Source organism: Chiloscyllium plagiosum, unplaced genomic scaffold (genome assembly GCF_037043375.1).
Source record: "Chiloscyllium plagiosum isolate Xiang-an unplaced genomic scaffold, Cpla_swu_hap1 HiC_scaffold_31, whole genome shotgun sequence".
Classification (NCBI taxonomy): Eukaryota; Metazoa; Chordata; class Chondrichthyes; order Orectolobiformes; family Hemiscylliidae; genus Chiloscyllium; species Chiloscyllium plagiosum.
The window spans coordinates 40,772,945-40,794,236 of NW_028270169.1; the positions used below are offsets into that span (position 1 = coordinate 40,772,945).

General features: G+C 43.5%; 1 protein-coding gene across 5 annotated transcripts in view; it reads right to left on the bottom strand.

Moving 5' to 3' along the window:
- The window catches only part of mettl27 (methyltransferase like 27), a 29,917-nt gene extending 14,677 nt beyond the window's left edge, over positions 1–15,240 (bottom strand). For 2 of the 5 annotated variants that reach the window (XM_043718672.2, XM_087977469.1), the window contains exon 1: positions 15,151–15,240. The gene's annotated coding sequence lies outside the window, so the exon portion shown is untranslated. Of the gene's footprint in view, positions 1–14,307; positions 14,412–14,497; positions 14,541–14,731; positions 14,813–15,150 lie in introns of those variants that run through there. The other 3 variants (XM_087977467.1, XM_087977466.1, XM_087977468.1) reach the window with 3 other exon arrangements.
- Between the last annotated feature and the right edge of the window lie 6,052 nt (positions 15,241–21,292).

A 21,292-nucleotide genomic window follows, 5' to 3' on the forward strand; every position in this document is an offset into this window, starting at 1 on the left:
ATGGTCTCTGTAATAGCTGATGTGATGCAAAAATGCAGTTGCTTGTAGCAGAACAGTCCCAGGTGTGTCACTTACATCAGTGGCAGCTAGGATTCCTTAACCCCCATCTACAAATAGGCCTGCGACAGATCCATTTTTGAGAATTCTTCTCCCCTCAGCCAGTCAACTGAACAGATCCTCAATATATGGAAGTGGGTATTAATCCACACACAGGGCTGGGCTAGGTTGACTGTGACCTTAATGTCACCATAAATCCTCACTGTGTTGTTTTTAAAACAGAAACAATTGGACTGGTTACAGTTTCTGATGCTCCCAAGTTCACCAGCTATTCCAATTCTGCCTCCACTTTAGGCCAATGAACAGTATTGAACATGCTTTAAACTCCTTGAAAGGAGCCTCCCACTTCAACTGATGGTTAATTTCGAGTTGTTTCATAACCCCCTGGGTTTCCTTTATACATTCTTATAAAAACTCTTACAAACTTGTTTTTGAATCCACCAGTCTATTAACCATGCCCCAATTTAACTTTAACTTTTGTAACTAGGTGCATCCAAATAACACAGGTTAGTCGGCATTCACTACATATTGTTACAACATGGAGGTTGAACCCCTCTGTTAGTTAAAACCAAACACCCAGGAAAGCTTGCCTCACCTTGTGATCTGTTAAAATATATGAGTGACAGAAAATTCCTAAATTCCACTATTCAAAAGAAAAATACTTTATTTTCTTAACTCTGATAGAGAACATTGAACAACAATTATTCACAAATCCAAGCCTCCCTTTTCTTAACTACTTATTATCTGACACCAAATCTATAAAAATATGTTGTTCCAATGACCCTTTTATTAAACATTACATTAACTTAATCTCAAGACCACACAGTCTCTGTCTTCTCTGCTGTCTTCAATCTTCCAGCTGCTGATCTCCCTGGGTCATCATTTGCTTTTTTTTAAACTGCGAGTAGGCTTTACATGAAAAGCTACCTTTGAAAAAGAGTGCTTTCTAATTTCTTTGAGAGCAAAATGTTCAATGGGCAGTTAGCTCCAGCTTTACTGCAGTTGCTCTTCCTCTAATTTTCAAAATACCCTGCATGATGCATTAACTTTATAATTTGATTGGTTTCCAGGTGTCAAAACAATAAAATTAAAATTCCATCGGCTTTCTGGTATCCCGGGCATAATTTAAATTAATTGGCTTAATTCGAATTGTTGTCAAAACAACAACCAAAACTCAAGCATCCATTTAAAAGCCAATTGTTAGATTTCGAACAGCCTGCCTTTAGCTGGCAGCTGCGGCTGTACTTTAAATTCAGAAAAGCACATTCTATCTTAAATGACTGTAGATGCTTTCGACTTCGTAACACCTTCCTACTTAAAAGGAAAAAATGAACCATCGTAATGAAAAGATGGCTTTTTTTTCTCTAATTATTAATACCATGAAATATGTATGTCACTAACCCAAGTTATACCTTTCATATTAATTCTGCACACATGTGTAATGTTGGAATCAGTCAAATCTTATCTCTACTTGTTCCTTTAAACCTGTTTGCCATCACATTTTTACAACCCACATCATGTACAACTTATAAATTAAACATCTGTAACACAAGACTCCAACAAAATATTTTTGTCTTAAAATCTTTCCAAAAATGTAAGAAGATTATGGTCCGTGTACACAACCCTCTCCAACACATTGTTTGCCACATAAAATGTTGGAAGGCCAGTACCAAACTCAATAATTCTTTGTTGACGGTAGAGTATTTTCTCTGCTGAACATTGAGCTTTTATTTTTGAAAAGTAGCCAATTGGCTGTTCAATTCCATCATCACCTTCCTGTATCAGTACAGCTCCAATTCCTATAACCGCTAGCATTGATTGCAACTTTGAAATTTGGTGTAGCTAAAATTGGTGCGGTGATTAACAGTTTTTAAATGTTCAAGTGCCTCCTGGCATTGTTCTGTTCACTGAAATTTTGTGTTTTTCTTTAGTAAATCTGTCAGCGTTTGGAACAAACTTCTGGTAGAATCTGCTCAGGCCCAAAAATTGAAGCACCACTTTTTTCGAGGATGGTTATCGAAATTCCTTGATGGCCTTTGTCTTCCACATCTAATGTTATGCCTCAAGAACATCACTTATGCCTTTGCGAAGTCTGTTTTCTTTATTACCAGTTTTCCTTCTCATAATTGTTAAAAGAGCTCTGTCAACTGTACCGAGTGATCTTTTCATGACTCGCTAAAGATCACTACATCATCCAGATTAACTGCACAAATTGTTAATCCAGCCACAATTCTGTTCATGAGTCTTTGGAATGTGGCTGATGCGCTCTTCATTCCATAGCACATCACGTTGAATTGATATAGCCTATTTGGGATTACAAATGCAGTCTTTCGCTTTCTCTAATAACTATGCAGTAAGGCCAACTTTGCGATGTATGTGGCTTGTCCAAGTTTCTCCAGTCTTCCAACCTTGATGTCGGATAGGAATCTGATTTAGTTATGGCGTTGACCTTCCAAAGAAAATCATTGAGCCCTGTCAGGTTTGGGAACTAACATGATTGGTGAACTCCACTCACTCTGACTCAGTTCGATGTCTTCGTTGAGCATAGCATTCACTTCCTTCTGGACTTGTGCAGGTTTGAGAGCATTAAGCCTGTAGGGGTGATGTTTTATCAGAACAGTATTCCCTAATTCCACCTCAAGCACAATAGTACTGGTCCTCCCCATTCTATTCCTGCATATGTCCTCATACTGCTGCAACAAACCTTTCAATTCGGTTCTTTGGTCCTGAGACAGATAGATCACTATCCTATCCCATTTCTCAAGGACTTCTTTGTTGTTTAAATGAATTTTGAGGCAATCAAAATCCACACCCATTTGGATTTGATTCTTCACTCTGAGAGGCAGTAACTAACACCTGTTTCTCCAGTTCCGTCTCTTTTATAGTAACATCTCAACATATTCACATGACATACCTGAGATTTTTTTCCTATTCGGCATCTTTACCAGAGAGCTTACCTAACTCAATTTTTTCTCAATTTGATAGGAACCACTAAACCTGGCTTTGAAGGGATCTCCTACCACTGGTAACAATACTAATAACTCAGCCCCACAGGAAAACATCCGAATTTTAGAGTTTTTATCTGCCACCTACTCCATTCTGTGCTGTGCCCTCTTCAAGTTCTGTTTAGCTAATTCACCTACCCGGTTTAATCTCTCCCTCACCCTCTGATACATAATCCAAGTGTGAGATCTCCAACTTCGGTCCTATCAATTTATCTTTAATTAATTTCAAAGGCGCTCTCACTTCATTAACAAATATTAACTCAAAGGGAGTAAAGTGAGTACATTGTTTGGGGCATGTCTAATGGCAAACAAGATGAATGGGATCCCTTTATCCCAATCATTCGGGTAATCCTGACGTATGCTCTTAACATGGTCTTCATGGTCTAATGCCACTTTTCCAAGGCTCTCTCCGATTCAGGATGGTATGCATTTGATTTAAAGTGTTGAATGCCTAAGCTCTCCATGACTTCCTTAAACAGCCTAGTAAAATTAGACCCTTGGTCAGAATGAATCTCCCTGGGTAGCCCATACCTGGTAAATAAAGCTACCAGTTCCTCCACATCCTTTTTTGCCTTAACATCCATAATGGAATTGCCTCCAGAAATCTGGTAGACACATCCATTATGGTTAGCAAATATTGGTTTCCATTTTTAATTTTAAGGAGGGGACCTACACAATCAATCATTTCCCGCATTTAAAGAACCTTTCATATGTGTTTTAGCAACAAAGGTGCTGGTTTTATTACTGCCTGTGGCTTGCCTATCATTTGGCACATGATATGTATAGCAAAGTTTAATCACATCCTTATGCAGTCCAGGCCAATAGGAGTGTTCTTGTACCTTAGCCTGCATCGTCCTCACACCTAGATAACCTCCTAATAGTAATTCACTTTCTACCGGTAATACTTCTTGTCTGTAATGCTACCAGCAACACAATCTGGTGCACTTCCCGCCTATTCTCCTCTGCACTAACCTGTCGTGGCCTCCATTTTTGTCTTAGGATTCTATCCTTAAGATAATAACCCTCAGCAATGCATTCTGATTCCTTTTCTGGGTATGAATTAATATATACATCTTCTATTAGCTCATCTTTCTGTTGTATGCCCATTAGCCTTTCAGGACTAAACATCTCTGCCTGACCCCTCCACCTGTTCAGGATTTTCATGCACCATTACGTCAAATAGTATGTTAGCCTAAACTCCTTTGTCTTTCTCTTTAGTTTTACCTTCTTGCTCTAATTTATGATAGTGGGATTTTGCTACTGAACAGTCTGGAAAAATTCCAGGGTATTTTTCTTTTACTGCCTCAGTTCCCTGATTTTCCTTGGGCTTCTCCACCATAAGGGATGTCACTCCCACCTTGAATCCTGACAGGTCGTTCCCAAGAACAAACTGTATCCCAGGAACTGATACCTGTCAATCACTCCCATGGTTACTTCCCCAGTCTTGGTTTAGCTCTCCAACCTGATCTTACATAGGGGAATGCCAATTTTCTGTCCATCTATTCCACAAATTATCACCCTCTCGAGTAACAAGTCTGAAAGAATGCTGATATTTTCATCTCGATTAAAGCCTGACCAGATCCTGTATCTCTTAAAATTGTAACTTCTTTCCTTTCTCCTCCTGTTCTTGCTGAGTAAAGTTTACCCACAGAGGTGAGGTCTCAATACTCAGCCCCTGCCGAGGCTGTGCCCTCTCTTGCAGCTCCTCAATTTTGCCTGAGGGTTCCTTTACTACTTTCACTAATCCCACTGGCTTAACCTCTTTTACCACGTCTTTGCCCACAGTGCCTTTTTTCAACAATACTTAACATGTCCCACCTTATCAGAGAAGAAACACCTGAGGCCTTTCACCTCCTTGGGCTTCTTTTGCCACCTGTAGTAAACTATTTCCAGTGTGATATTTTCTTTGTTTTGTAGTGAAGGATTGCTCCTCCCAATTTCTATCCCTCACAGGACAAAATTCCTGCCGGAAGCTAAACTTCACCTTATGCACCATTCATATTCATCTGCTATCTCATTAGCTTTTCTCACTTGAAGTTTCTGTTCATCCACATAAAATCTTATCTCTGGAAGTGAATTTTTAACCTCCTCCAACAGAATAACCTCTCTTAGAGGCTCATATGTCTAGTATATTTTTAAGGCACGCACCCACCTATCAAAATTGCTATATTTAATTCTTTCAAACTCAACATAAATCTGACCTGGTTCCTTCTTTATGTTTCTGAACCATTATCTGTATGCTTCTGGTACCAATTCATAGACACTCAACAATTTTGACATCTGCATAATCTCTTGACCCCTCTCCTGACTGCACTGCAAATACCTCATTACCTCTGCCTACTAGCTTAGCCTGAACTAGCATTATTCCAAGTTCTCTAACCACTCCATCTGCCTAGCCAATTTTTCGAATTCATTCTCAAAATGTGGCACTATTTTAACATATTCATATACATAAATATCTTCTCTCTTCATCTCCATCCTGTTCACTCGACTTTCCTGACTAATTTGTAACTTCTGAAGTTCAAATTCTCTTTTCGCTCAGCTAAGAAATTTCTCTCTTCTTCTTTATCTTCTACCTCCAGTTGCCTCATTTGCTATTTATTTGCAACTCTACTGTACTTGTCTGTTTCTCTGATACACATAAGTGCTTGACCAACTTCATTACGATTTCAGCTTTCCTTTTGTCTCTGGTTAAAGCCAATTCTAACCTGTTCACTAATTCTAAAAGTATATCCTTCCTCTGTCTTTCTAAATCTTCTTGGCAAATTTGGGAAGCGTCTTCAAACCCCAGAACCTTTTTAAACAACATTAAGAGCCATTTTCCTCATTTTTAATTTAACCAAACACAAGTAAGCAAAATTAAACAAATTTTCTCACCTAAATTAAATTTAAGGATATAGGACACTAACCGTGAAATGTTTAAATCTGCCAAATCTTGGATGGCAAGCCCCCAAACTGTTATGAAGTGGCTGTCAAACCCCTCTTAATTAAACCAAACACCCAGAAAAGCTCGCCTTGCCTCGTAATCTGTTAAAATTTGAGTGACAGAGAACTCCTAATTTCCATTATTTAAAGAAAAACAATTTATTTTCTTAACTCTAATAGTGAACATTAACCAACAATCATACTTCTCTGCTGTCTTCAATCTTCTGGCTGCTGATCTTCCTGTGTTATCTTTTTTTTACTGCCAGTAGGCTTTACGTGAAAAAGGTACTTTTGATAGCGAATGTTTCCTAATTTCTTTGAGAGCAAGATATTTGATAGGCAGTTAGCTCTACAGCGCCACTGTAGTTGCTCTTCCTCTAATTTTCAAAATACCCCACATGACACATTACATTTATAAATTTGATTGGTTTCCAGGGATCAAAACAATAAAATTCAAATTCGACTGGCTTAGAGTATCCTGGGTATAATTTAAACTAATTGGCTAAATTCGAATCGTTTTCAAAACAACCACCAAAACTCAGATAGCCATTGAAAAGCCAATTGTTAGATTTGGAACAGCCTAACCTTTAGCTGTTTTGGCTGTACTTTAAGTTCAGAAAAGCACTTTCTACCTTAAACTGGCCACATGTGCTTTCAACTTTGTAACATTATGGAGGCAGTTTGGTAGACTGGTCCCTTATCTGTTCTGTTACCAGTACACAAAACAAGTGGTGCCACTGAAGGGCTGTATATGTCCGCAATCTTGGCAGGCTTTGACGGCAATGCCTATAAAACTTTTCCCCATACACTGATTCAGGAATCAGAGTTGCTGCTGCACCTGTAACCACTCCCAACTTTACGGTCTTACCCTCTAATTTGGGAAGAACTCAGAAATGATTAACTTCACCCCAAACTAAGAGGTTTAACCAAAATTCTGCTGACCCTGGCCCTTCGGCTTCTCCCGCAGATCCAACTGACTTGGAGGCTACTCCCTGGCTGGTGACATGTATCTTATACTATGTTCTCGGAATGGTCTCCTTTAGACACCCCTTCTCTTGCTCGAGTTGTAATTTTGGGCGAGACAGTCTACTTGCTGACACTTGGGGCACTGGGCTTCTCAGGTCCAACATGTTGACTGCTTGTTGCCACTCTTGCCACATCTGCAGCATTCTACAGTTAGTACCGCACTCTGCTGAGGTTTCGCCACTCCAAGCAATGGACATCCAGATTGAACTGTATTGCTTTTCTGGCGGCCAACTCCATTAGGGTAGTAATTTTCAAAACTGGCTTGAAATCCAGATCTGTCCTGGACAGTAGCTTCCGTTGGATGGCTTCTTGGGAGCCACAAATCAAATGGTTCAACAAAGCATCTTGGAGGAATCCTCCAAATTTGCAATCTTATGATAACCTCTTCAAAGTGGCCACAAATTAGGCTATGAACTCTCCCTTGTGATATACCTTTTTATAAAAAACAGAAACATTCTGTGATCAGTGACTTTAGTGCAAAGTAGCTCACTAACACTTCACATAATTCTTGGTGTGACTTCTCTGCTGGTTTTTCTGGTTGCACCAGACTCCTCAGGCTTGCAAATTTCTTATTCCCAATAGTACTCAAGGAAACGAGTAAAATTATGTCTTCAGCCACCTAATTCACCGTTGAAAATGCATTAAAATGTTTAGTGTTCAGCACCCAAGTTTGTCTCTTTATCAAATGGTCTATTGCTCCAAATTGGCTGCCAGTTTGCTTTCCCAATAGCAAAACTTTTCGCCCCACTCAAGTCTAGCAGGAGCCAGTTGTAGCCCAAGTCTCCTTGGTGAACTGCTCTACATTGGCTGCTCCATCACCATCTGGGTCAGCGTTCTTCTCTGGCATTGCCTATAGCCCAAGTCCTCTTGCGACCGCTTTATGGACGACTTCAGTAAGCTATTGGTTCAGTACTTCCCTCTTCAGCCCTAAGCTGTTGTCTGAGTCTCCTCTTAATCATGCTGTCTGGGAGTACCCTTCTCCCTGATGTCAACTTCAGTCCAAGTCCTCTCATGACCGTTTCCCTTGATGTTAACTCCAAAACCCTGCAGAGTTTTCAAAATATGGGAGACATCCTTCCTCCCAACAAAACTGTTTGCATGCAACCTGTGGGTTGGATCCCATTTTTATCGCCAGTTGTTACAAATGTGGTTCACGAGAACCTTAAATAGAAAACCAGGCAGATGGAGGGTAAACTGGAACAGGAAACACTTTATTATACACCCTCTCAGTTCTACAGTCGCTCAGAGACAGCCTGTCCTTGCTATGGCTGGGACATCTGACCCACTCTCAAATGGGTAACACCACACAACTAATACATAATACTAACAATCATCCCTTGACATTCACTGAATCCTTCCATATCAACATTCTTGGGATTATCACTGACCAGAAACTCAACTGAACTCGCCACATAAACATAGTGGCTGCAAAACCAAGTGAGAAGCTAGGCATACTGTGATGAGTAACTCATCTCCCCAAAGCCTGTCTATTATCTACAATGGCATGAGTTATAAGTATGATGGACTACTCCCCACTTGCCTGGAAGTGTGCCGCACAACAACACACTGGAGGCTTGTCGCCATCCAGGAAAAAAATAGTCTGCTTGATTGGAACCACATCCACGAGTATCTGCTCCCTCCACAACCAACATTCAGCAGCATGTATACCTATAAGATGCATTGCAAGATTCACCGAAGATCTTTTGACAGCACTTTCCAAACCCATGACCACTTCCATCTCGAAGAACAAGGACAGCAGATATATGGGAACACAGCCACTTGAAAGCTCCCCTCACTGTCCTGACTTGGGAGTATATTGTCATTCCTTCACTGTTGCTAGGGCAGAATCTTAAAATTGCCTCCAAAAGAGCAATATGGGTCAACCTACAAAACATGGTTTGCAGAGATCCAAGAAAGCAGCTCACCACCACCTTCTCAAGGGCAAATGAGGCCAGACAATAAATGCACATCAGCAAGTGATGCCCATGCCCCATGCGTGAATAAATAAAAAAACAAGGCTAGTTACTTGAGACTTTGAAGACCTCCACACATTATAGTAGATATTCCCACACTGAGTACAGGGGTATACAAATTCTGAAAATGTGTTAAGTTATTTTACCATGTCTTTGTGGAAATGTAGAACATTGGTGCTATTGTTGCGATGTTACTGGATTAGTAAACCAGAGGTCCACGTAAATGCTCGGACAGCAAGGGTTTAAATCCACCCTCCTCCATGAGGCAAAATATACAAAAGTTGGAAAACACATGCCAACAGATTCATTTACAACTTCTTCCCTGCTATCTTACTTATGGACAGACCTCTCATATGTTTAGAGTTGATCTTGCTCAGCAGCTGTAACATTATATTCTGCACTCTATCACCCTGATGTACTTATGTGAGGTATGATTTGTAGGGATAGTATGCAAAATAATACTTTTCACTGTAATTTGGTACAAAGTGACAATTAATCAAATCAAATATTCAGTTAATAAATCTGACACATGAAGCTGGCATCAGTCAAAAAGCAGGAATAGACCATTTGGCTCCTTAATGGCAACAACTATCAGCTACCAGGTTAAAGACCCAGCTGGCTCACACATGATTTTTTCGGAAATTTAGCATCCTTAACCAGGCTGGCCTACATATCACTTTAGTTCCACAGTCCTGTATTGACTTTAATTGCCGTCTGAAATGGTCTAACAATCCACTCAGTTCAAGGTTCACTTAGGGATGAGCATCAAACACTAGCTTTATCAGTGACATAACTAATATAAAAAAAATGACATAAGTTGCATTTTACAGGTTGATAAATTTCCAGAGGTATTTTTGAATCTGCCCAAAAAGTAAAAAATGCATGAAGGAAGCTTTTGAAATAAAAAAAAGCTTTTGTGGCCCAAATAATGCTTCAAGGTTCCCATGGGAGACTGATTAGCAAGTTTAGATCTCATGGAATACAGGGAGAACTAGTCATTTGGATACAGAACAGGCTCAAAGACAGAGGGTGGTGGTGGAGGGTTGTTTTTCAGACTGGAGGCCTGTGACCAGTGGAGTGCCACAAGGATTGGTGCTGGGCCCTCTACTTTTTGTCATTTACATAAATGAATTGGATGCGAGCATAAGAGGTACAGTTAGTAAGTTTGCAGGTGACACCAAAATTGGAGGTGTAGTGGACAGCGAAGAGGGTTACCTCAGATTACAACAGGATCTGGACCAGATGGGCCAATGGGCTGAGAAGTGGCAGATGGAGTTTAATTCAGATAAATGCGAGGTTCTGCATTTTGGGAAAGCAAATCTTAGCAGGACTTATACACTTAATGGTAAAGTCCTAGGGAGTGTTGCTGAACAAAGAGACCTTGGAGTGCAGGTTGACAGCTCCTTGAAAGTGGAGTCACAGGTAGATAGGATAATGAAGGCGGCGTTTGGTATGCTTTCCTTTATTGGTCAAAGTATTGAGTACAGGAGTTGGGAGGTCATGTTGCGGCTATACAGGACATCGGTTAGGCCACTGTTGGAATATTGCGTGCAATTCTGGTCTCCTTCCTATCGGAAAAATGTTGTGAAACTTGAAAGGGTTCAGAAAAGATTTACAAGGATGTTGCCAGGGTTGGAGGATCTGAGTTACAGGGATAGGCTGAACAGGCTGGGGCTGTTTTCCCTGGAGCGTTGGAGGCTGAGGGATGACCTTATAAAGATTTACAAAATTATGAGGGGCATGGATAGGATAAATAGACAAAGTCTTTTCCCTGGGGTCGGGCAGTCCAGAATTAGAGGGCATAGGTTTAGGGTAAGAGGGGAAAGATATAAGAGATCTCAGGGGCAGCTTTTTCATGCAGAGGGTGGTACGTGTGTGGAATGAGCTGCCAGAGGATGTGGGTGGAGGCTGGTACAATTGCAACATTTAAGAGGCATTTGGATGGGTATATGAATAGGAAGGGTTTGGAGGGATATGGGCCGGGTGCTGGCAGGTGGGACTAGATTGGGTTGGGATATCTGGTCAGCATGGACAGGTTGACCGAAGGGTCTGTTTCCATGCTGTACATCTCTATGACTCTAAGTGGAATCTGCTTCATTGCAAGTAGACTGCATTCAACTAAAAGCAGAATCGACAATGTTTGATCAGTATAAAAATTGAAAACTTTTAGACATTTTCATCATGCACCTGATGATTTAAGAGATGCTTCAGAGATATGTAATAGAACTGCTTAACAGGATGATTAAAATATCTGCCAATCGTAACATCTTTAGTCAGGCTTCGGAACATTTCAAATATATTGCTTCAGAAATTTGAGCAGACTAGCTCGACAAATTTTGATTCAGCAATCCTACTCCAAGAATATTACGCTTTCACAGTTGCTCATGCTAGGCCATCACAAAAAAAAAGTTTTGAAGCTTGAATAGTCTTCTGAATTGGTTAAAGATTCACTCAAGAACAAATACCATTTGGATATATACTGGGAGAAATAAAATATTCCCCTGCTCTGTAACAGATTGTTTCCCCCACACATCCACTGCTTTACAGAAGTTCTCTTTTGCTTCCACACTCGGCCCTCCCCCATCTCTGTAATAAGCCTTTTCCACTATCCCTTGCTCTGTCATTGGCCTCATTCCACCACACCTATCCCCACTCTGCAATGGGCCCGCTCCCTCTCCTACTCTATAATGGGCCTGTTCATTTCTTCCCCCTCCAGTTATTATCCCCACTGTTCTGTTATGGTCTCTCCTCTCCTATGCTCTGTTATGGGCCACCTTCTTGCCCCACACCTGTTGTGGGCTATCCCTCTCCCAGAGTGAGGTTGTTATGGACATCCTCTTCCCATCCCCCAACCTCACTCTGTAATGGTACTCACACCCTCTGTTATGGGCCCACTATTACCCCACCCCCCACCCACAATATTATGGCCACACCCTCTTATGGCCCACCTTCCTCCCACTCTGTAATGCCCCCCGACACCCCCCCTGTTATTGAAGGCCCCCCCCCTCCACGTTCTGTAATGGGGCCCCTTTCTCCCCACTCCCACTCTATAATGGCCCTGCCCCTGCATGTAATAGTCCCCTTCTTCCTCCTCCTACTCTGTTATGCGGCCCACCCGCTCAGTTATGGGCTTCTCTGCCTCCCTTCCTCCAGCTCTGTAATGAGCCCCCTCTTTCCCACTCCCCCTGCTCTGTCATGGTTTCCCTCTCCCTACCCACTCAGCCGCACTTATGGGACCCCTTCCATTCTGGGCCCACCCTCCTCACCCACTCTGTTATGGTGCCCAACTGGCAGTTATGGGTCTACCCTGCTCCCAGGCTGTTACAGGGCCCCTACCCTGTCCCACACTGTTACGAGCCCTCCTCACTCTGTTTTGCCCCTCCCCATGCTGATTCCCCACCTTTGTTATGGGCAACCCCCTGATACTACCTCCCCCCTCCACACCACTCTTTTGTTTCGGCTCTTCCTCTGTTATTCACAGGAGATGACCGGAGGATTGGAAAGAGAAGTTGTTCAGAGTGAGGACCAGTTCAGTCGAAGGAGGGTGTCAGTGGAAGGGTACTGGTTGGTACTCTTCGTAGGATATGTGGAACAGTCCATCTCCCACAGCTACACTGGCACCATCCCCACCCAAAGGAGTAGCCATGGGCACCCGCATGGGCCCCAGCTATGCCTGCCTCTTCGTAGGATATGTGGAACAGTCCATCTTCCGCAGCTACACTGGCAGCACCCCCACCTTTTCCTCCAGTACATCGATGACTGTATCGGCGCTGCCTTGTGCTCCCACGAGGAGGTTGAACAGTTCATCCACTTTACCAACACCTTCCACCCCGACCTTAAATTTACCTGGACCATTTCAGACTCCTCCCTCCCCTTCCTAGACCTCTCCATTTCTATCTCAGACGACCGAATCAACACGGACATTTACTATAAACCAACCGACTCCCACAGCTACCTAGACTACACCTCCACTTCCCACTCTTCCGCCCTTGAGCCTCGCCTCTCCAATTGCCACCAGGACAGAACCCCACTGGTCCTCACCTACCACCCCACCAACCTCCATATACATCGTATCGTCCGTCATCATTTCCGCCACCTCCAAACGGACCCCACCACCAGGGACATATTTCCCTCCCTTCCCCTATCAGTGTTCCGAAAAGACCACTCCCTCCGTGACTCCCTCGTCAGGTCCACACCCCCCCACCAACTCAACCTCCACTCCTGGCACCTTCCCCTGCAACCACAAGAAATGCAAAACTTGCACCCACACCTCCCCCCTTACTGCCCTCCAAGGCCCCAAGGGATCCTTCCATATCCGCCACAAATTCACCTGCACCTCCACACACATCATTTACTGCATCCGCTGCACCCGATGTGGCCTCCTCTATATTGGGGAGACAGGCCGCCTAATTGCGGAACATTTCAGAGAAAACCTCTGGGACACCCAGACCAACCAACCCAACCACCCCAGTGGTTCAACACTTCAACTCCCCCTTCCACTCCACCAAGGACATGCAGGTCCTTGGACTCCTCCATCACTAGGCCATAGCAACACGACGGCTGGAGGAAGAGCGCCTCATCTTCCGCCTAGGAACCCTCCAACCACAGGGGATGAACTCAGATTTCTCCAGTTTTTTCATTTCCCCCCCCCCACCTTGTCTCAGTCCCAACCCTTGAACTCAGCACCACCTTCCTAACCTGCAATCTACTTCCTGACCTCTCCATCCCCCCACCCCCACTCCAGCCTATCACCCTCACCTTAATCTCCTTTTCCAGCAACACATTTTCAGCTGTTATTCACACCCCACTACTGTGTAAAGGGGCCCCTTTCCCCCACCTCCTGCTCTGAAATGCTCCTCCACTCTGTAATGGACCCACTCTTCAACCTCTCCTATTCTGTAAAGGTACCCCCTCTGCTCCCACTCTGTTATGACCAATCCTTTTGTTATGCCATCCCCCATAATGGGGACCCTTATCATCCCCCCATCACCCCTGATCTACAATCTCCTCCCACTCCATAATATACTGCCTCTCCTGCTATGTAATGGGGCGCCTCTTTGCCCCTTCCCCCACCCAGCTCTATTACAGGCCCACCTCATTCCCAGGCTGTTACAAGGCCCCTGCCCCCTGTTCTGCTTTGTTACAGCCATCACACCCCCCACCTCCCAGGTTTGTTACCAGCCCTCCCCATTCTGTTAGTGATCCCCACCCTCTCACTGCCACTGTTACAATTTTCCCCACCCTCTCTCTCTCTCTCTCCTGCTGTTACAGGGAGCCACGCCCCCTGTCCTTTTCTGTAACGGGCCCCCTCTTTACCGCACCTGTAATGGGCGGCTCCCTCTTTAATCCTCCGTCTGTGTTATGGATCTCTCCCCATCCCGCTCTGTTATGGGGTGGGGGTCGTTGCACGCACCCCTACATGGCCCTCCCCTTTGCCCCTCCTCGCCTGCTGTTTATGGGCCGTATTCCCGCCCCCACAACGTTTCGGGGCCCCCTACTTCGCGCGCTCACCCTGTTAAGGCCACGCACGCGCAGCTCCGTTACAGGGTTCCCCCTCCGTACTGCGTGTCTTTCTTGCACGACCGTTGGTCGCGCGCTGCCTGTTGAATTCTGACGATGAGGCGCGAGTCTAACTGGCATTATGTAGTTCCGGCAAAGTCCAACGTGAGCGTCTTTAGTGCTACAGTATTCTATCATTGTGAAAAACCCGACCCCTCACCAAATCATTAACAATACAAAAATTACCAGTTTTCTTTCTGAGCAACGTCAGCTTCAGAATAACGTGCGGATGGCGGCATCTAGACATTATACCGCTGTCAATTCTCCAGATTTTAAAATTGCGCCTAATGTTATAATTTGCCGTGAAATCGCTCTCAACATACAACTATCTGGAAAATGTTCTTAAAATGTCAATTTCAAAAAAAAAATCCCCAGTCTCTCAGCACCGTTTTGGAAGCGCATTTTTTCCCCTGAAGAAAGTGTCACTGGGTAGCGTAGACTATGAGTCACAAGCGGAGAGAGGCTCTTGGAATCAAGATTCAGACAAATCTGGAAAACAGATGCACTAAAGGAAAGCATTCGAGAATTAGAACCGTTCCTGACACCAAAATCTTTGGCTGGCTGCCAAAATCAAACAGAATGTTTGAAGCAAACTTTATGATTACCTGTGTCGACCAAGTGAAAAAGTTACTCAACATGGATTTATAAGATGTCGCCTGCAAATCTATTGAAGGAAATGGTAATGTCAGTGTATTTGGAAAGTCACGTGACATGGTATAACATATTTAATAAGTTTCTCATTAAGGCGTGCCCAAAAACCTGAAATATATTTCAATGGCTTCTACTTCGAAAGTGAAAGCAACCTGTAGCAGAGGTCAAAAACGAAAAACAGAACTTGTTGGAAAAGCTCAGCAGGTCTGGCAGCATCTGTGCAGAGTAATCAAAGTGAACGTTTCGGGTCCGGTAACCTTTCCTCAGCACGTGTAAATGGTCACAGAACCCGAAACGTTCACTTTGATTTCTCTGAACAGTTGCTGAGTTTTTCCTAGCAACTTCTGTTCTTATTTCTGATTTACAGCATCTGCAGTCCTTTCGGTTTTTGTACAACAGAGGTCACATGACTATGAAATGGCACAACTGAATTTCTTCAAACGACGCCCTTTTCGTTAAAAATTGCAATCATTTGTAGTTGTAAGTTATTCTACATATGGGGAACAGGTAGGAGTGCTTATCCATTGCCCTTGTTGCAGAACAGTGAACTGAAAATGTGTTGCTGGAAAAGCGCAGCAGGTCAGGCAGCATCCAAGGAGCAGGAGAATCGATGTTTCGGGCATGAGCCCTTCTTCAGGAATGAGGAAGATGTGCCAAGCAGGCTAAGATAAAAGGTAGGGAGGAGGGACTTGGGGGAGGGGCGTTGGAAATGTGATAGATGGAAGGAGGTTAAGGTGAGGGTGATAGGCCGGAGTGGTCAGGAAGAAGATTGCAGGTTAGGAAGGTGTTGCTGAGTTCGAGGGTTGGGACTGAGACAAGGTGGGGGGAGGGGAAATGAAGAAACTGGAGAAATCTGAGTTCATCCCTTGTGGTTGGAGGGTTCCTAGGCGGAAAATGAGGCGCTCTTCCACCAGCCGTCATGTTGCTATGGTCTGGCGACGGAGGAGTCCAAGGACCTGCATGTCCTTGGTGGAGTGGGAGGGGGAGTTGAAGTGTTGAGCCACGGGGTGGTTGGTTGGTTGGTCCGGGTGTCCCAGAGGTGTTCTCTGAAATGTTCCGCAAGTAGGCGGCCTGTCTCCCCAATATAGAGGAGGCCACATCGGGTGCAGCGGATGCAGTAAATGATGTGTGTGGAGGTGCAGGTGAATTTGTGGCGGATATGGACGGATCCCATGGGGCCTTGGAGGGAAGTAAGGGGGGAGGTGTGGGCGCAAGTTTTGCATTTCTTGCGGTTTCAGGGGAAGGTGCCAGGAGCAGAGGTTGGGTTGGTGGGGGGTGTGGACCTGACGAGGGAGTCACGGAGGGAGTGGTCTTTTCGGAACGCTGATAGGGGAGGGGAGGGAAATATATCCCTGGTGGTGGGGTCTGTTTGGAGGTGGCGGAAATGACGACGGATGATATGATGTATACGGAGGCTGGTGGGGTGGTAGGTGAGGACCAGTGGGGTTCTGTCCTGGTGGCAATTGGAAGGGCAGGGCTCAAGGGCAGAGGAGTGGGAAGTGGAGGAGATGCGGTGGAGAGCATCGTCGATCACGTCTGGGGGGGGATTTGCGGTCTTTGAGGAAGGAGGCCATCTGGGTTGTTCGGTATTGGAACTGGTCCTCCTGGGAGCAGGTGTAGCTGAGACAAAGGAATTGAGAATATGGGATGGCGTTTTTACAGGGGGCAGGGTGGGAGGAGGTGTAGTCTAGGTAGCTGTGGGAGTCGGTCTGTTTATAGTAAATGTCCGTGTTCCTCTGGGACAGATGAAGTTTCTATATTCTGTGCAGTTGGTAACATCTATCTTTCTCTAATTGCCTACAGTAAAGGAGCAACTTCACTGGTTATACATATATGTCCACAGTTGCAACAATGTGGAGGTGCTGGTGTTGGACTGGGGTGGACAAAGTTAAAAATCACACAATATCAGGTTATAGTCCAACAAATGTATTTGGAATTACAAGCTTTTGGAGCACTGCACCTTCATCAGGTAGCTACTTGACGAATGTGCAGTGCTCCGAAAGCTTGTACTTCCAAATAAACCATTGGACTATAACCTGGTATTGTGTGATTTTTAACTTTGTACAGTTGCAATGATGTAGCTAGTCATTCCAAAGGACTGGAAAGTTGCTAATGTGATACCCCTGTTTAAAAAGGGAATGAGGCAAAAGATGGAAAATACAGACCAATTAACCTAACCTCAGTAGTGGGTAAGATCCTGTTCCATTGTGAAGGATGAGATTGTGAATACTTGGAAGTGTCTGGTAAAATAGGGCAAAGTCATCAAGGGAGATCATACCTGACAGATCTCCTCGAAGCTTTTGAGGAAGTAACGAGCAAGTGAGACCAAGGAGATCCACTAGATGTTATCTACCTTGATTTCAAGAAGGCCTTTGGCAAGGTACCTCGCAGGAGGCTACTGAGTAAGATAAGGGTCCATGGTGTGAGAGGCAAGGTGCTAGCATGGATAGAAACTTGACTGTCTGGCAGGAAGCAGAGAGTAGGGTTAAAAGGGTCTTTCTCAGGATAGCAACTGGTGATAAGTGGTGTTCCATAAGGCTCAGTGTTGGGACCACAACTTTTCACTTTGTACATTAATGATCTCGATGAAGGAACTGAGAGCATTCTGGCTAAGTTTGCAGACAATACAAAGATAGGTAGAGGGATAGATTGCATTGAGGAGGCAGGGAGGCTGCAGAAGGATTTGGACAGGTTAGGAGAGTGGGCAAAGAAGTAGTAGATGGAGTACAACATGGGAAAGTGTGAGATCATGCACTTTGGTAGGAAGAATAGACACATGGACTGTTTTCTAAATGGGGAGAAAATTCAGAAGTCTGAAGTGCAAAGAGACTTGTGAGTTCTAGTCCAGAATTCTCTTATAGTAAACTTGCAGGTTGAGTCAGTAATTAGGAAGGCAAATGCAATGATGCCATTTATTTTGAGAGCACTTGAATATAAAAGCAGGGATGTACTTCTGAAGCTCTAAGAGGCTCTGGTCAGATCACATTTGGAGTGTTAAGTGCAGGTTTGGGCCCCATACCCCAGGAAGGATGGACTGACCCTGGAGTGTTTTCAGAGGAGGTTCACTAGAACGGAATGAAAAGCATAATATTTGAGGTCTGTTTGAGGACTCCGGGTCTACACTAGATGGAGTTTAGAAGGATCTAATTGAAACTTATAGAATACTGAATGGCCTGGACAGAGTGGATGTTGGGAAGATGTTTCCATTGGTAGGAGAGACTAGTGTTATGAAGTTGGAGTTGTATACTGTACCTTTAAGAGGGAGAGAATGCTGTTCTGAACTGAGAGATTACGAGCCCTTGTATATAACTGGATGGCAGTCTCAGAGTGTACTGGAAAATTGAAAATATATAACATTTGGCGGTGAAATGCATACATGAGGTTTGGTTGCTGTTTTGACAATAATTCAAATTTAACCAGTCAGTTTAGATTATACATCAGGGTACTAAAACCTAATCAAATTTGAATTTATTGTTTTGCCAACATTGAGTCAACGAGATGATCAATGTTGGGGGAGTATAAAAATGCAGGCATTTTGAAAATTGGTCAGAGAGCAATTGCCAAAGAGACAGAAGCTGCTGGAGATCTAAATGCCCATCTAACATGATGCGCTTCGAGAAATCAGAAAAATAACCCCTCTCTATCAAAGATATTTTTCATGTAAAGCCTATTTGCAGTGAAAAGGAAGAAGACAATGCAGGGACATCAGCAGGAAAACTGGAAACCGTGGAGAAGACAAAGGCAGTCTAGTTTTGAGATTAAGTTAACGTAATTTTAAGTGTCTTATTGGAACAGCATATTTTTATAGAATTGGTGTCAGATTGTAAGGGGGGGGGGTTGGATTTGTGAATAGTTTTTTGTTTAATGTTCACTATTAGAGTTAAAAAAAATTGATATTTTTTCTTTAAATAGTGGAATTTTGGAGTTCTCTGTCACTCACATTATAACAGATTACAAGGCAAGGCAGCTTTTCTGGGTGTTAGGTTTAGTTAACAGAGGAGTTCAACAACTGTTTCGTAACACTAGGTATCCAAGGGCATAGCCTTACAGTAAAGGGAAGACCTTTTTAGAATGGAGACAAGGAGAAACTTTTTCAGCCAGAGAGTGGTGAATCTGTGGAATTCCCTGCCACAGAGGCTGTGGAGGCCAGGTCACGAAGTGCATTTAAAACTGAGATAAATAGGTTCTTGATTGTCAAGGGGATCAAGGTTACGGGGAGAAGGCAGGAGAATGGGGATGAGAAACTTATCAGCCATGATTGAATGGCAGAGCAGACTCAATGGGCTGAATGGCCTAACTTCTGCTCCTATGTCTTATGATCTTATGGTTCAAATTCACCAGATATGCTTGAGATGACAGTTGCTCACAGAGGTCTTAGTTGTCATTTGAAAACATTGAATTTTGCATTGTAAGTGGCTCTCCAGTGCTCAGCTTTGGCAGTTTTTAAACAATTTTATGAAGTGAAATCTCTCTCAATGTATATGTAGCAAATTCAGCTTACATTAGTGCCCTGGATACAAATCCTTATGTCTTTGCCGCATAAGGATTGCTCCAAATCCTATCTTCTACTGCACCACACTGCAAGCTTGTTCATTGTTGACACTGTTGTACCTCAGCACTGGCATTGTCGTCACTCATTGTTTGATTGTGAGATAACCAGTCTTTTGTGCCCCACTGCCACTGCACGTCCTTAACAATGAACTGTGTAGAGATGCTCACACTGGTGACAAATAACAAAACCTTAGCTCACAAATCATTGCACCACTTTCATGCCTGTTGGTCATAGCATCTCTGGTACAGCTCTCACCTTGTCAGGATTCAGGTGAAACCCTTTAAGTTGTACATGACATATGTATTTTTTGCATCTTTTTCTTCTTCAGCATCCCATTCATCTGGTCTGCTCTCTTTAGTAGACTCTGTTAATGGTTTGTTGGCTTCTTCCATCATGTTTCTGTTAAAGTTCCTATTCGAGATGGCTCAGGAAATCCCTGATGGACTTGACCTGTAAGCCTCTCTTGGTTTGTCCCGGAGATTGTACTCTGTGGTAGTCTGGAATATAAAACTCTTACAGATAGTTTAGTTAAATGATTATTTTTATTTACCAGTTGCATCAATGTTACATGATAACATCGATACTCACAAGCCAGGCTTGAGCTAAGATTCTAAAACCATTAGAAAAGTAGTGGTGCCAGCTCTTACCCCTAAGAGCTCTCTCAGCCTACTCTCCTTATTGCTGCAAATAAGCTGTCTTTATACAGAATTTGGTATTAAAATTACAAAAATGTCAAATGTCCGTAATCAGATAAGCAGCAATAAAATGGCAAAAGTTTGTAGTGTAAGAGAAATTAATTGACAAGTCTGTGTATGCATGACTAATTACGCTACGTGCACATCAGAGTGGAAAACCTTGATCCAGCCAGGCCCAAATGGCTGATTGCTTTGGTTAAATAACCTTCCCTTTTAACAATACATTGTAACGAGGGACTAGCCTAAACTATGTGGGAAAGGTCATGAGGTAATATTGCTCAGCTAGCATGTCCAGTATCGTTGTCCGACAAAATAACGTTTTCTTTTCAAATCATCTTAGATTGCCAGAATGCAAATTAAATTCATAACCTTCCCAGATCTTGAGCTCCAGGGAACAACATACAAATATTTAATCGATGACAAGCCAGTGTTCACTCAAATCGGACCACAAAGAGTTAATCTTTCCACCAGCTTCAGTCCTATCTGTCTGTCTGTCTGTCTCTCTCTCTCTGTCCCTTGAACCCTTTAGTCAGTGAACGTAATTTACAAAAGAATGTTTTCTCTCACTCACACATGAACATCTTCCAGCTTTCTTACTTTGTCAGTTTTCAGCCTTCGTGTTTCTTATCAACTTGTTCAGACATGCTACTACACACGTCTGGGCCAGGTGGGATTGGAACCCAGGCCTCTCAGTCCAGGTGTAGGGACACTACTTCTGCACTTCAAGAGGGCTCCAGAATGTATTTAAACCAATTTTTTTCTAATCAATCTATTCAGAGGTGTTATTGCACGTCTCTGAGCAGGTGGGACTTGAACCCAGGCTTTCTGGTTCAGAGATAGGGACACAGC